Source organism: Erithacus rubecula (assembly GCF_903797595.1).
Source record: "Erithacus rubecula genome assembly, chromosome: 4".
Lineage (NCBI taxonomy): Eukaryota > Metazoa > Chordata > Aves > Passeriformes > Muscicapidae > Erithacus > Erithacus rubecula.
The window spans coordinates 42,810,183-42,822,763 of NC_136686.1; the positions used below are offsets into that span (position 1 = coordinate 42,810,183).

The window sequence follows — 12,581 nt, forward strand, 5'->3', positions numbered from 1 at the left end:
GAAATGAGAGATGCTGCACATTTATGACAGTGGGGAGCTTAATGCCTTCTGCTGATGTTTTGTCTGTTATCTCAATCTGAATTTCAGGTCGTACATTCCAGTTTTCCCAGTAGTGCATTCATTTAGTTTATTGAATTGTGGTTATATTTAGCTGCTTCTCAGTAGTTAAGCAAAAAAATGCAATTAATTTTCATTCTGAGACCACACTACTACTAAAACAATAAGAAATTCAACACAACAAAAACCATGTTAGAGTTCCATATGAGAACGATTTGACCTCAAACACATGAATATTTGTGCTATAAGGGCTCTGGTACACATTGTTTGAAAATGCAGAGGCACATGGGGATATCTTGCATTAAAGGCCACCTTTAAAATAAAATACTCCATCCCTGGAAAGCCCATGGAACACAGTGAGCTGCAGGGCCTGACTTCTCAAGGTGTTTCCTCTTTAGGCAGTGCTGGGACAGGTAATGGAATAGGCTTGGAAAGGTACAATCATGTTCCCTGGTTTGCAAATGGAGAAATGCAGCAGACAAATGGGTCATCCTGTACCACTGTTAGGAAAGTAACAGAGCATGCTAATCGAAAATTATCTGCTGCTAAGGTTGCAGTATGTGTGTCTTACATTAATGCTGTGAGCTATCTCTAGCATATTGAGAGGAAAATCCTTAGGATTGTTTTACAGGGCATTTAGTGAAAGAAGTGAGTTTTGGTTAAGAATCTCAGGGGAATAACAGGTTAAAGGGTTATAGTCACAGAGTGCAAGGAGTAAACTGCCCTGCACTTCCTGTCATGTTTGGTTATTTGTTTGGGTAACACACTGGGGCTTGTAAACACCAGTGCTCCAGGTGAGAAGCCATTAGTTCCTCACAGCTATCATAGCTGTAAGACACTTAACAAGGATTGTCACTTGTCTCACTTTACCACACACACAGAGGAAAGGGACATGTTTCACACTGTGAATAGTGTAAAAAATAATCAAAGCCAGGACCTGCCAGAAGAGTTTATAAATGTATATGTATACATATATCATGCAAATAGAACCTAGGAGGTCAAATCAAGCTCTTATCAGATTCCCTGTATGTGACACATTTACAAGAAAGGATGTGTGAATGTACAGCTTTTTTTCATAGTTGCACTTGTGTAGTGTATAACCCTGCCAAGAGGAAGATCTTAGTGCTTTCACTTGCTCTTCCAGAGACCTTCACTTTGTTTTATGCACACCATGTATGGATCCTAAAGCAAAGGAAGTGCCCAACAGTTTCTGCCTTTGCTGCAAAAGTGGTGCTACGTTTTCTTTTTGGTGCAATGCTTCTGCAGGCAGAGCAGAAGTGCAGAGACCAATCCAAAGGTGGAGGGACAGGGAGCTTTGTCCCAGCTCAGAGACCTGTGTGCATATTGGAAATTCAGCTCTGCACCATGCAGGGTAGGTTTGGGACACAAACACTTCTCTCTGGGGGGTTTTGTGCACCCCAGATTGCTGATTTATAGTACTTACAGTCAGTTTTCATGGTTCTGTAATTCAAAATACATTTGGAGAATGAGGTTTTTGTAATTGACCATCTATGCTTGCACCTTATTGTAAGTTATTTTTTGGGGGGTTTTTTGCATTCAAACTAAATTATTTGTATCATTTGTGAAATGAGAAAAATAAACAACAAAAGCAGTTTGTCTGCCTTCTGGCAAAATTAAAAGAAATAAAGTGCATGAGAGGAAAGGTTTGTTAGCAGTTTGTATGCTTTTAAACAAATACACTTGCTCCATTTTTGATTGTTAATTTCAAGAACATGCAAAGAAGTTCTTTAAAATATGAATTGAAGAAGAAGAAACAGCATAGCTAGTTGAATTGACTCTTTTGGACTACTGCTGTTTTTTTAAAAATCAAGGCATGAATTTATGTGGTATTTCTGCTGGTGTCTGTTCTTGGTCAGGATGTTGCAAATAAAATACATTTTAAAAGCTCTCTTTTGGTTGGATTAACGGCTTCCAAAAGATAGCGCATCTGAAACTAGAGAGTGGAAATTTCAATTTGTTATTACTCAGATGGAAATATCAGGAAGGAAGAAGAGAGCCAAGAAATGTGGTAAATAATAAACTAAACCATCTGAAATCTGTCAGTATTAGAATCAGGGGAATATATTCAAGTTTATGAGCCAGTAATAAGTGGAGAGTCTGTAAAACTTTAGATCACATGGTGATCAGTTCTATAGATATGCTAATCAAGAAGCATATAGTGATAAAAAGGAGATATAGAAGTAGCAAGCACAGAATTATATATAAAAAGATAGAAAAAGTATTGCAGAAATAACTAACATAAGCTACATGGTAAAACATCTGGGAGAATAATGAAGTAAAGCAGCAGGATGACTGCAGGATATATGATCAACACAGACAGAATTAATAGGCTTAAAAAGGAAAAGAAAAAAAAAATCTTCTCAATCACAATTTAATAAGAGGCAGAGACCTGCAGAAAAGATACAACCTCATTTCATACAACCAGTAACTTCAGGAAGCTGACATGGTGGAAGTCTGTCTCTGGTGAGTGTCAGGGGTACTGGGAATGATTACTCACTACTTGACTTGTAACACATAAAGGATATGAGGCTCAGTGAACACAAGTAGGAGGGAAAACTTTTCGAGAGAGGAAAGGGAAATACTGTTTTCACATAAGCTATTCTTACACTGTGGACCTCTTTACCTCAGAGTAACAAGAAAGTCAAAGGTCTAAATGGCTTAAAAATGTAATAGATCATTTTTTGGAACAAAACCCTGGAGTTTGACTGCTAAAACTGACCTACTGATTCATGGGAGCTTTTACCAGATGAAGGAGCATTCTATACTTGCCCTGTTTCTTACATTTTTTTAAATCTAAATATCTGATACTAAGTGCTGTGGGATTTTGGGCTAGACTGTTCTTTGGCTTGATCCCTCAAGGAAATTGTGATCAAGGAAGCATTTTAGGCAAGAAAAATTGTGTTGATAAGCTGAATTAATCTTCACTGTCTTTTTTTCCAAGTAAAGTATAATTTTAAAGGAATTAAAAGAGTTTTTTATTTCTAAACATGATTTTGGAAATTTTTCACCCATTTGTCCATTTTTGAGTAATAACAGAAAGGCTGTTGCTTTACATTTAAGCTATTTTATTACATAGCAGAAAAAAGAAACTGACAAAAGTCAAGCTTGGTAAGCTGAAGTGTGGAAGCCAGACAACTCTCTGGTTTCCCTCCCTTGAGATGGGTATTAGCAAAATACAATGATGTGGGCATTCTTCAACAGCATGATAAAGGGATAATGAGCATTGCTCATGTAAAAGTGGTATTTGAGCATATAAAAAGGCTTCAGACTCAATAATATAATTCACTGCAAAATTTTCTACATCCTTCTCTAAAGTAAAAATACATTCAAATTATGAAAAAATAATACAGTTTTTCTAAATAAATTACAATAACAAAAACCCAAGCAGTGCTGTATTCTGAAATGAAAAATAATGTTTATGCTCCAGGTTTCATTTTAACCAAATATTTGAACTTAATCTCTAAACAAATCAAAAATTCTATAAGGAAATCCAATTTTACATATTCAGAGAGCCAAATGAATAATGAAACATAATAAAATCATTATTTTTCAAGAAAAATTACCCTTCTAGATCTGTGTAATAAGAAATACAGGTTTATTTCTATGTGTTTGACCTATATACTTGTGACCTGTTTACTCTTCTTGTTAAGAAAAAATAACTGATGGTTTACATTACTGAATAAATGGTGGCTAAAGAAGCTTAATTCCTTTCCATTTTGGTCATTCATGTCATTAATATACTTGTTTAGTGAAACCTGAGTCCAGAAGGCAAGTAATTTAGCTTTTGACTGGATTTTATCTAGCACAAATCAAAACCAACAACAAATCAAGTTCCAAACACTTGATTCATTGAAAATAACCATCACAAGCAGCACCAAAATTTTACAATGATTCTAGGATTAATAATGTTCCAGTCCTTATGGACAATGACAGTGAATACCTTTTATGAGCACATATTTCTGTAGTCAGGCTATTTCCATTTGTTTATCTGCTGTCCTCAAGGCACTCAAAAGTCAGATGTTGCATCTTATGAGGATATCATGGAGGCACAACTCGAGGTACAGTAAGTACTTGCTATCACATTTGGTCATGTAATGTGAAAGATATTAGTTTGCCTGCACTGTGTAATTCAGTAGCAAGCTTATATAGCCTAGACTGCATCTCCTCTTGGGCTTTTAGTTTGTTTCCAATTAATGACTCTTGGCATAGCAATAAAGATAAATAATGTGATAGATAACTAAAGTAATTTTCAGAGTTCAGCATTTCACAATGTTTCTAATCAGAGCTGTTGTACACAAAAATGTAAAGGGGCTTCAGCCACTGAACACTAGCAAAGTTCACCTAAACAGATCTCAATTAATTTTTTGATAAATAACCTGTGTAGTGGTCTCACATAGGTATTTTTACTATCCCTGATATCCATTGAGGTTTTGGATTTGGTTATGGGGTTATATGAAAACCCCACTAGGATGATGTATATTGAGGTTCTTATATTCCTTATAATTCCATAAATATATGAGTGTGTGTGCATGTGTGCATACCTGTATGCACTTGCCTAAAATGTATAGATATATATTTATATGTACATTTATGTACATGTCTGCATATATGTATTGATTTATAAATGCATGTACCACTGAAAGCAGTAGAAAGTAGAAAATATCACCACTCCATGAGTCCCAACAGTGTTCAGTCAATCTCCTCCGGTCTCCTTGGTAGTGAGGGTCTTGGAAAAACAGATTCAATGGATTAATGCCCATTTGGTCCAGATGGGAACACCCAGGAACCCACCCTGGGGATGCAGTTTGACACTGTCTCTTACAGCAGACCCTGAATCTGTTGCATCACTTTGCATCACATGCAGTGCTCTGGTGCAAGGCCTCAGGATGGGTCTGGGGCATGCTTCAGGGTCTTTGATGAAGATATCTTATGACAGCTCCTCAGCTGCTTCTCATGGAAATGTCCCTTATGGATGGGGCCTTCCTGGGGGTGTGTGGTTACAACTGAGCCAGTTTGTGTAAGGTAGGATGGGTGTCCACTCTCTCTGACCAGAGGTTACTCCAGACACCCAAAAACTCTGCTCTTCTCCCCTTGGTTATGGGGGACTGTGCACAAACCTGGCCTCAGCAGATGAGCCTGTGGAATATGGCCTCCCCACCCTGAACCCATCCAGAGATGATTTTCAGGACAGTTTCTAGGCTTGCCTTTCTTCTGGATACATTCTTCTCTCTCAGCCTTGTTTACTTCTCCCCAAACCTGAAATATACTTGGAAAATAGTGTCCCCTTTATGTTATCTCAAATTCCCTTAGGCAGGTTAACTCACAGTGGAAAGCTCCCCTCAGGAGACATATTCAGGGAGGGGAGAGCTTTGGTAATTGCAGCTTCTTTATACAGTTTTGCCACAATGGGCAAAAAGTCCTTCATAACACTGTTTAAGCCATTAGCCACAACATTTCATTTCTCAAAATGGTGAAATAAACTTCACATTCTAACAGCATAACTTAAGATAAGCCTCACTTGTTTCTCATGACCATGGCTTGCAGGCAGTGCATAGATGTATATTTTGCATATTTTTTTGTCCCTTTTGGATACGGTTTTACCAGGGCTTAACATCAGCAGGCACCTAAGAACACACTCAGCAACTCATCTGCTCAGTGGATCCCCTCAAGGAGGGATGGAGGAGAGAATCAGAAGTGTAAAGGTGAAAGAACTCATGGACTTTGGTAAAGACAACTGAACAGGTAAAGCCAAAGCTGAAGAATCAAGCAAAGCATGACAGGGAATTCATTTACCACTTCCCATGGGCAGGCAGGTGTTCAGCCGTTTCCAGGAAAACAGAGCTCCATCACAGGTAGTGCTGACTGGGAAGGAGCAACACCACTACTCTGAAGGTCTCCCCTTCCTTCTTATTCCTCCAGATTTTATTGCTGAGCAAATAAATATAGTCTGTGGTATTCCTCTGGTCACTTGAGTTCAGCTGTCTTGGCTGTGTGTCTTGTAAAATTCCCAACAAGCCCCAGGCTCCTTGCTTGTAGGGCAGAATGAGGAGGACAGGAGAAAAGACCTTGACTCTGAGTAAGCTCTGCTCAGAAATAACTAAAATATCTGTTATCCACATGTTTTTTGTCACAAATCCAAAGCATAACCCTATACCAGCTGCTATGAAGAAAATTGGCTCCATCCCAGCCCAAACCAGTACAGGTACTTTCACATATTTGGGTAAAATAAATTCTACATACTTCCCAAAGAATCTGAAACATTTTCATTTTCTCCCCAATGAATATTAGGATGAGTTAGAACCTCAACAAAATGCTTTTTGAGTTTCACTTCTATTTATATGTCTTCACCACTGCAAAAGGTTTGCATGAACTTTTGTGTAGCTCAGAGTTGCTAAAAAGACTCAACTCTTTGGTCTCACATTATCTGTTCATTACTGAGTCTTCTATTTATCATTTTATAGACTCTTCTACTGCTGAGATTTTCAGATGTGGACAATCTGCTGTATTGATATGAAAATATAGTGTCTCTGTAACTATTTTAGTTATTTTTTCTTGTTTATCCTTCTTCTTCTGTTCCTGAGTTTTTAGTATTATAGGAGATAGTACCAAACCCATAAATTTGTATTTAATTTCCTACTGTATATGTAAATACAATTTTAAAAATTTATTTAATATGCAAGCTATATTTGGAATTGGCTGATGATCTACTGCATTACTGAAAACCAGGGTATATATTTAGTTTAGGAGTTTTGCATTGGAAAGAGTTTTGTTGTTATTTAAAGATGACGTGACACAATTTCTTAAAAGAGGATTCTAAAATATTAAAACTCATGTCCCTGTTACATGCAATTGTTTCTTTTCACTTCAGAAATCTTTGTCCCTTTTTCTGTGCTCCAGCTGCTAAGCATGGCAGATAGTTTGTTATGGAGTAAGCATCAAGATAGCCCTTGATGTCTGTAGGCTAAGATCACTAGAATCAAAGGAAAAGTGAGTCTCTGGAACAAACATAAGTGTTCTAGTCTAACGTTTGGCCATCTTTCAAGTATAAACAAAATTACACAGTTTTTTGCTGTATTGGCCAACACAAAAAATATGAAAACCACAGATGCCAGAATGACACAGCTGCATGCTTATGTCTGCTAATCCACCTGATTAAGATTCAGTGCTACACACTGGGGAACAATCTACTCCTATGTAAACTAGGATAAATCTGTGAATTCAAATAAGAATAAAATTTGGCTCTATTCACTATTTCTCTTTTATTCCCTAATTGTTTGCTCTTGTTTTGCAACCAAACTTCCTCAAAATAATCAGGGTTTGTGGTGTGGATTCTTTTGTTTGCTTGTTTGTTTGGGTTTTGTTTGTTTGTGGTATAATTTCTGTGGTATTGTATCCTCACACCCTCTTTAGTTAGCAGTGTTACAAGCTAGCATTGTGTATTGTATAAGAACTAACCACTACTGTGATATATGAATGCATATTTAGGAAAGTTTATGTGTCAAAAATAAAGCCAGTCTGTGAACTTTCAAAACTCATCTTGCACAGAGATCTTTACTTCTCCAATTAATTGGGACTAAATTACAACCCTACTTAAGCTGCATATTGTCTATCTTCAAGTCTTTAGTTTTTAAAGCTCTAATTTAAATTTTCATTGCAAAAAAATGCAATTTTTTTGCTGAATGCCATGAGAATTTTCCAGTTATTTCTTTATGCAATTCTTTATTTTCAGACTGTCTTGAGCTAATTTAGATGTGAATTTAAAAAAGTAGAAACTGAAATTCATTGATGATGGGATGATTTTTCCATATGCTAAGGTGCTGGTCATGCAAAATGAATGTTAATAATGCTCATAGACTTATAGTTGTCATAAACCTTTGAAAGACTAGGTCTGATATCAAGAGAAGTTTTTTCCCAGCAGAATAGCAGGAGTGGGCACTTATCTAAAACAATGAATCAGGAGTCCTTAACCAAGGTTGAGAAACTTAGAATTATTTTTTTGTAGAAAATTACCTGCATCTATGACAATTAAACACAATCATTGTCATTCATAGGGGGGGAAAAAGGGCCAGTCTAGTATTTTGAATCTGTAGAATTTTTTTTTTTTTTTTTTTTTTTAATGCAGTATCACACGGAGAATAAGGTAAAATGATAAAAATTTCAAAGGACAGTAAATTAAACCAGGACAAATTCCAGCAATGTCACACTGTTCACAGAGTCCTGAATCATATATTTTTGAGTCCATTCAAAATAGCCAGAAAGACATACTTCACTTGAAATATAATCTAGGATATATTTTATGGAAATACTTTGATAAACAGGAGATATTAGCATCTCTTTATTTCAAAATGTGTGGAGAATCTTTAAATCCAGTGTGATTTTCACATTTCTCTGATAAAGACTTGTCATCTAAGTCTGGAAACTTCTGAGATTCTTTTCTTACACTGAAAAGGAAAAGAAAAGCAGCTTAAAAAGCTTAACATCCTGATAACTGTATTAGAACAGAAATTCACAGAATAATTGGGCCTAAATTAAATTACATGGAGTATGCAGGGTAAAGAAGATCACTGCAAACAAAGAATAGGAGGTTAAGCTAAGGTCACAGGAGAAACTGCAACTGCACAGTGAGGGAAAAATGGTATGAAAATGTGTCTGCAGAATGTAAGTGCCAGGATAATTGTCTTGGCCTCCACAAAAATTTGAAGACATGATACGTGAAATGACAAAGGTATTTGCTGAAGCTGATATATCAGTTTTATATCAGCATTTTATAATTAACCTATCAAAATTGATCACAGATCTTGCTGATGCTGGTATTTACAATTCCAACCAGGATCTGAAGAAAATAAACATAATTTCCTGGAAGTATAGCTCGGTGAAGAGAGATTTGAAAAATCAGGCACTGCAAACCTAATACCTAGTACTTAAGATTTGTGTTCGCAAAATAGAGAAAATGTAGAACAATGCTTAATGATCAGGTACATTAAGAAGCTACAGAACAATGCTGTAGTCATTGTGCCATCTCCCATCTAAATAATTCACTTGGATTTCTTGAAGAACAAGAGGGTTTTACATACTCTGGCAGTTTTCAGAAAATTGGGAAATGGTGATTATTAGAATAGATGAATATCATATAATAGACTTTTAATGGAGCAAAGCAGTGGAAAACTGCAGCAGAAGAGCCAGTATTGAAGACAAATGTACTAAAGTGTGAAGAAAAATCCTTAAATATCTGGCCAGGTCTGCAAAAGAAAGACATTAGCATTACAGTTAGACTTTGGTTTAGGATTCAAATAACAGCCTGAACTGATCAGTCTTAATGAAGGCTATGAAGTAACTACAAATGCTTTTAGCTATGGCAGAGAATAAGAACCACAGTAGTCTACAGAGCTGAATGCATTTTACTTCATTTCTGTGAAGGACTCTATTTAAATGCAAAGAAAATTTCTGCAGCCCAGCTGACACTGTCACAGGAATGCACTGCGTAGCCTTCACTATTACAAACATGTTCTCTGGATATTATGCTGAATAACTTATTTGCAGATGATTAATGTTAATTTCTATTTCCATCTTGTGAGATGTCTCCCATGTTGCATATCCAGCAGTGCAGGTAGTTCAGTATTGGTACAAATGTTATGAGAAGTTATTGAAGGGAATTATTTCTACCTTGAAAAAAAAGTGTTGCAAATACATTCTTTATAAAATAGCACAATTAATTAACCAAAAATAGAATGGAATAGCCCTTTTGAAAGTGTATAAAGTGCTGCTGGCTCAAAAGCAAAGGTCAGTTTGTGAATTAAAGCTGGGACTGCAGTTCAAGAGGTTTCAGCCCTTGTTTTTGTCATGGCAGAGCTCTGGATATGGTTTTTAGCAGGTGCTCCTTCTTCCACCATTTTCCATGTAAAAGTCATTCATGTCCTGAAGATTTAATTTTAATTCCCCCATGCTTTCAAGTTTGCAAGGAGCTCATTCTTTAGGGTGAGCACCATAAAATCATATAACAAAAAAAATTTATCATAGCCTTGTTATTTTGATACTGAAAACATATAGTGTGAAATTATGCTACAAAGTATGATTTATGGGAACAACAGTAATGAGAGATTTTGAGCACTGCTTGACTATGTACAGATAAGCAAATTCTGTTTCACTGGTGTCACTGAAGTGGCATGCACATATGCAAACACTAGAATGGAGTCCATCTTTTTATTTAAACTGAGGATTTTCTGTGCTACTAGAAATGTTTTGGAACAGCTAAGGCTGACTATTCAAAGCAATACCAAAGTAGGCCTGCAGCACCTGAATAGCTGAAGATTGTATTTTTCTCTGACACACATGGACACACATACTCTCACTGTGGCCAAATTCTCTTGGGCTAGAAATGGGTCAAGCTAGATGGTGTTAAAGCTTATCTACATGATACTTCTGTTCTTGGGTCTTTGGTTTTCTGTCAGGAATCAACATCATGAAAATTTTCACTGATGCTCATTTGGAGCCAGCATTCAAATTGTCTGTGGGGAGCCAATCCCTCCTGCTGACCCCTTGACTAAGTGAGCAAAGACAGCAGCTGGTGTGATTCATCCATTACTTAAATTTAGGCAGAATCTAGTCTTCCTTTCTCCTGGATCCAAGTATTAATAACAAACTGCTTCATTACATCACCTCACACTCTATTTCCTCTGAGGCTGATGATTGCTATAATAATTAAAAATTACAGTTTAAATTAATGCACATGCATTTTAGAATGTAGATGTTAAAAATATCTTAAATGTCAATAGCAATATGAAATTTGCTTGATTTTCACCTCTCCAGTGCTTTCTGGGGCTATTTTCAAGGTTTTTTTTCAAAAGTACTTCAATGAAAAATACTGAAAATATTTTCTTAAAGATTTTTTCCCTGCTTTTTAAAAGAGAAAGTGTGAAAGAAGCGACATGATGCCTTTTTCATTGTCACAGAGCTTGCACACTTTGCAGGATCAATGATTCAACACAGCATCAGAAAACCATTAAGATGTGCTGCCAAAATGGGCTTTGAGCACAACTACCAACTCAGAAAGACACAAAAGGCCCACACACAGTGTTAGAAAAGCCATATCTGTGTAAAAATCTATTAATGCAGGCTAACCAATTGACAGCCTCTGCAGGTATAGAGATGTTTTCATCTTTGTGGTCTTTTGTATTTGTATTAATGATACAACCTGTATATATTCAGTGTAAACTGAAGCCAAGTGCACATCTATACTTTATCTCATGCATTCTGAGTAGATCATTCAAGTCAATAGATGGTAATATTGTGTCAAAATAAACCCATTTTGTAAATCTTTGCAATCCTCTATTAACATTGATGTTGAAATATATTTTGCAGAAATCCAGGTTTATTGATTTCAGTGTATATCAGCTAGAAGAACAGGCTCAACTTGCATCTTAAAAATAATAAATAGAAAGCCACTAAGACTTTGGAGAACTAAAAGGTTTTCCATACTATATTTCTCAGGTTTCTTAATGACTGCTAATGAAAAATTACACATTTCACACTTCTACATCATGAACTGGGAGGATTAAAGAAAATTTTAATAATGGTAAGGTCCTGCACTTTCCTTTTTTTTCCTGTACTGCTGTTTTGTGGTGTACCATGATAATTTTAAAAGCGATCTCTGCAATCTTTATCTGTCATTGAAACAAATTCATTCGCTGGGTGTCTGAGCAACATGAGGTGAAATAAATTTCTCAGAAATCTATCCCCGGAAGGCTACTATCCATTACTGTTACAAGTTTGCAATGGAAATGGCTTTACTGCTATGCAGAGAGTATGATAAAATTTAAGGCCCTGTGAAAGATGCATTAGAACAATAAATATAGTTCAAATAATGCATTAGGCACAAAATATTGCTGAATGTGATATGTTTATTTATTCTGACAAATTTTTGAGTTTATCAAAGTAAATGGAGAACTACTTAAATCTGGAAGTTAACCTAAAGAGTAATAAAAGTGAAAAATTATGCACAAATTGATGTATGCACATAGCATGGGGATTAGCATTTTTTCATTTTACCTATATATAGTACCTAGAGTGCTAGACTCTCTGGCAGATATGATCATCATAAATCAGAAGATTCGTCATACTCAGCTACCTGATTCCATCTTAACTCTTCCAGATGTTCACTGTCTACACTTTAAAAGCACATTATGGATCATTTTCATCTTTTCAACCAGGAACATCAAAGCCTTTATATCTACTATGATTACAATTAAAGTCTGATCAAACAAGGAACTGAGTAGCCTCAGCACACTGCTTTATTTGCAACTAAACACTTATTTATATTTCTGAAGATGTGTGTTAGAATACTATTGCTTTAAGTGGGGCTTAAACCAGGTTTAGATGCAGGCATTGGCTTTAAACCTCTAATGAGCTGGGGGCTAATGGCAGTTTTATTACAAGTCTGCTGTTCTCGAAGATAATTCCAGCTTTATAATGTCTGACATTGTATTTGAACAGTTTGATTGAATGCC

General features: G+C 36.1%; 1 long non-coding RNA gene across 3 annotated transcripts in view; it reads right to left on the bottom strand.

The window, feature by feature from the left end:
- Positions 1 to 12,581, bottom strand: part of LOC306801276 — a 76,592-nt gene that overhangs the window by 1,702 nt on the left and 62,309 nt on the right. The window contains exon 3 of one of the 3 annotated variants that reach the window (XR_013774041.1): positions 4,713 to 4,804. The exons of 1 other annotated variant lie outside the window; for it this stretch is intronic. This is a non-coding gene — a long non-coding RNA (uncharacterized lncRNA). Of the gene's footprint in view, positions 558 to 4,712; positions 4,805 to 12,581 lie in introns of all 3 variants that reach the window. One more of the 3 variants, XR_013774042.1, reaches the window with a different exon arrangement.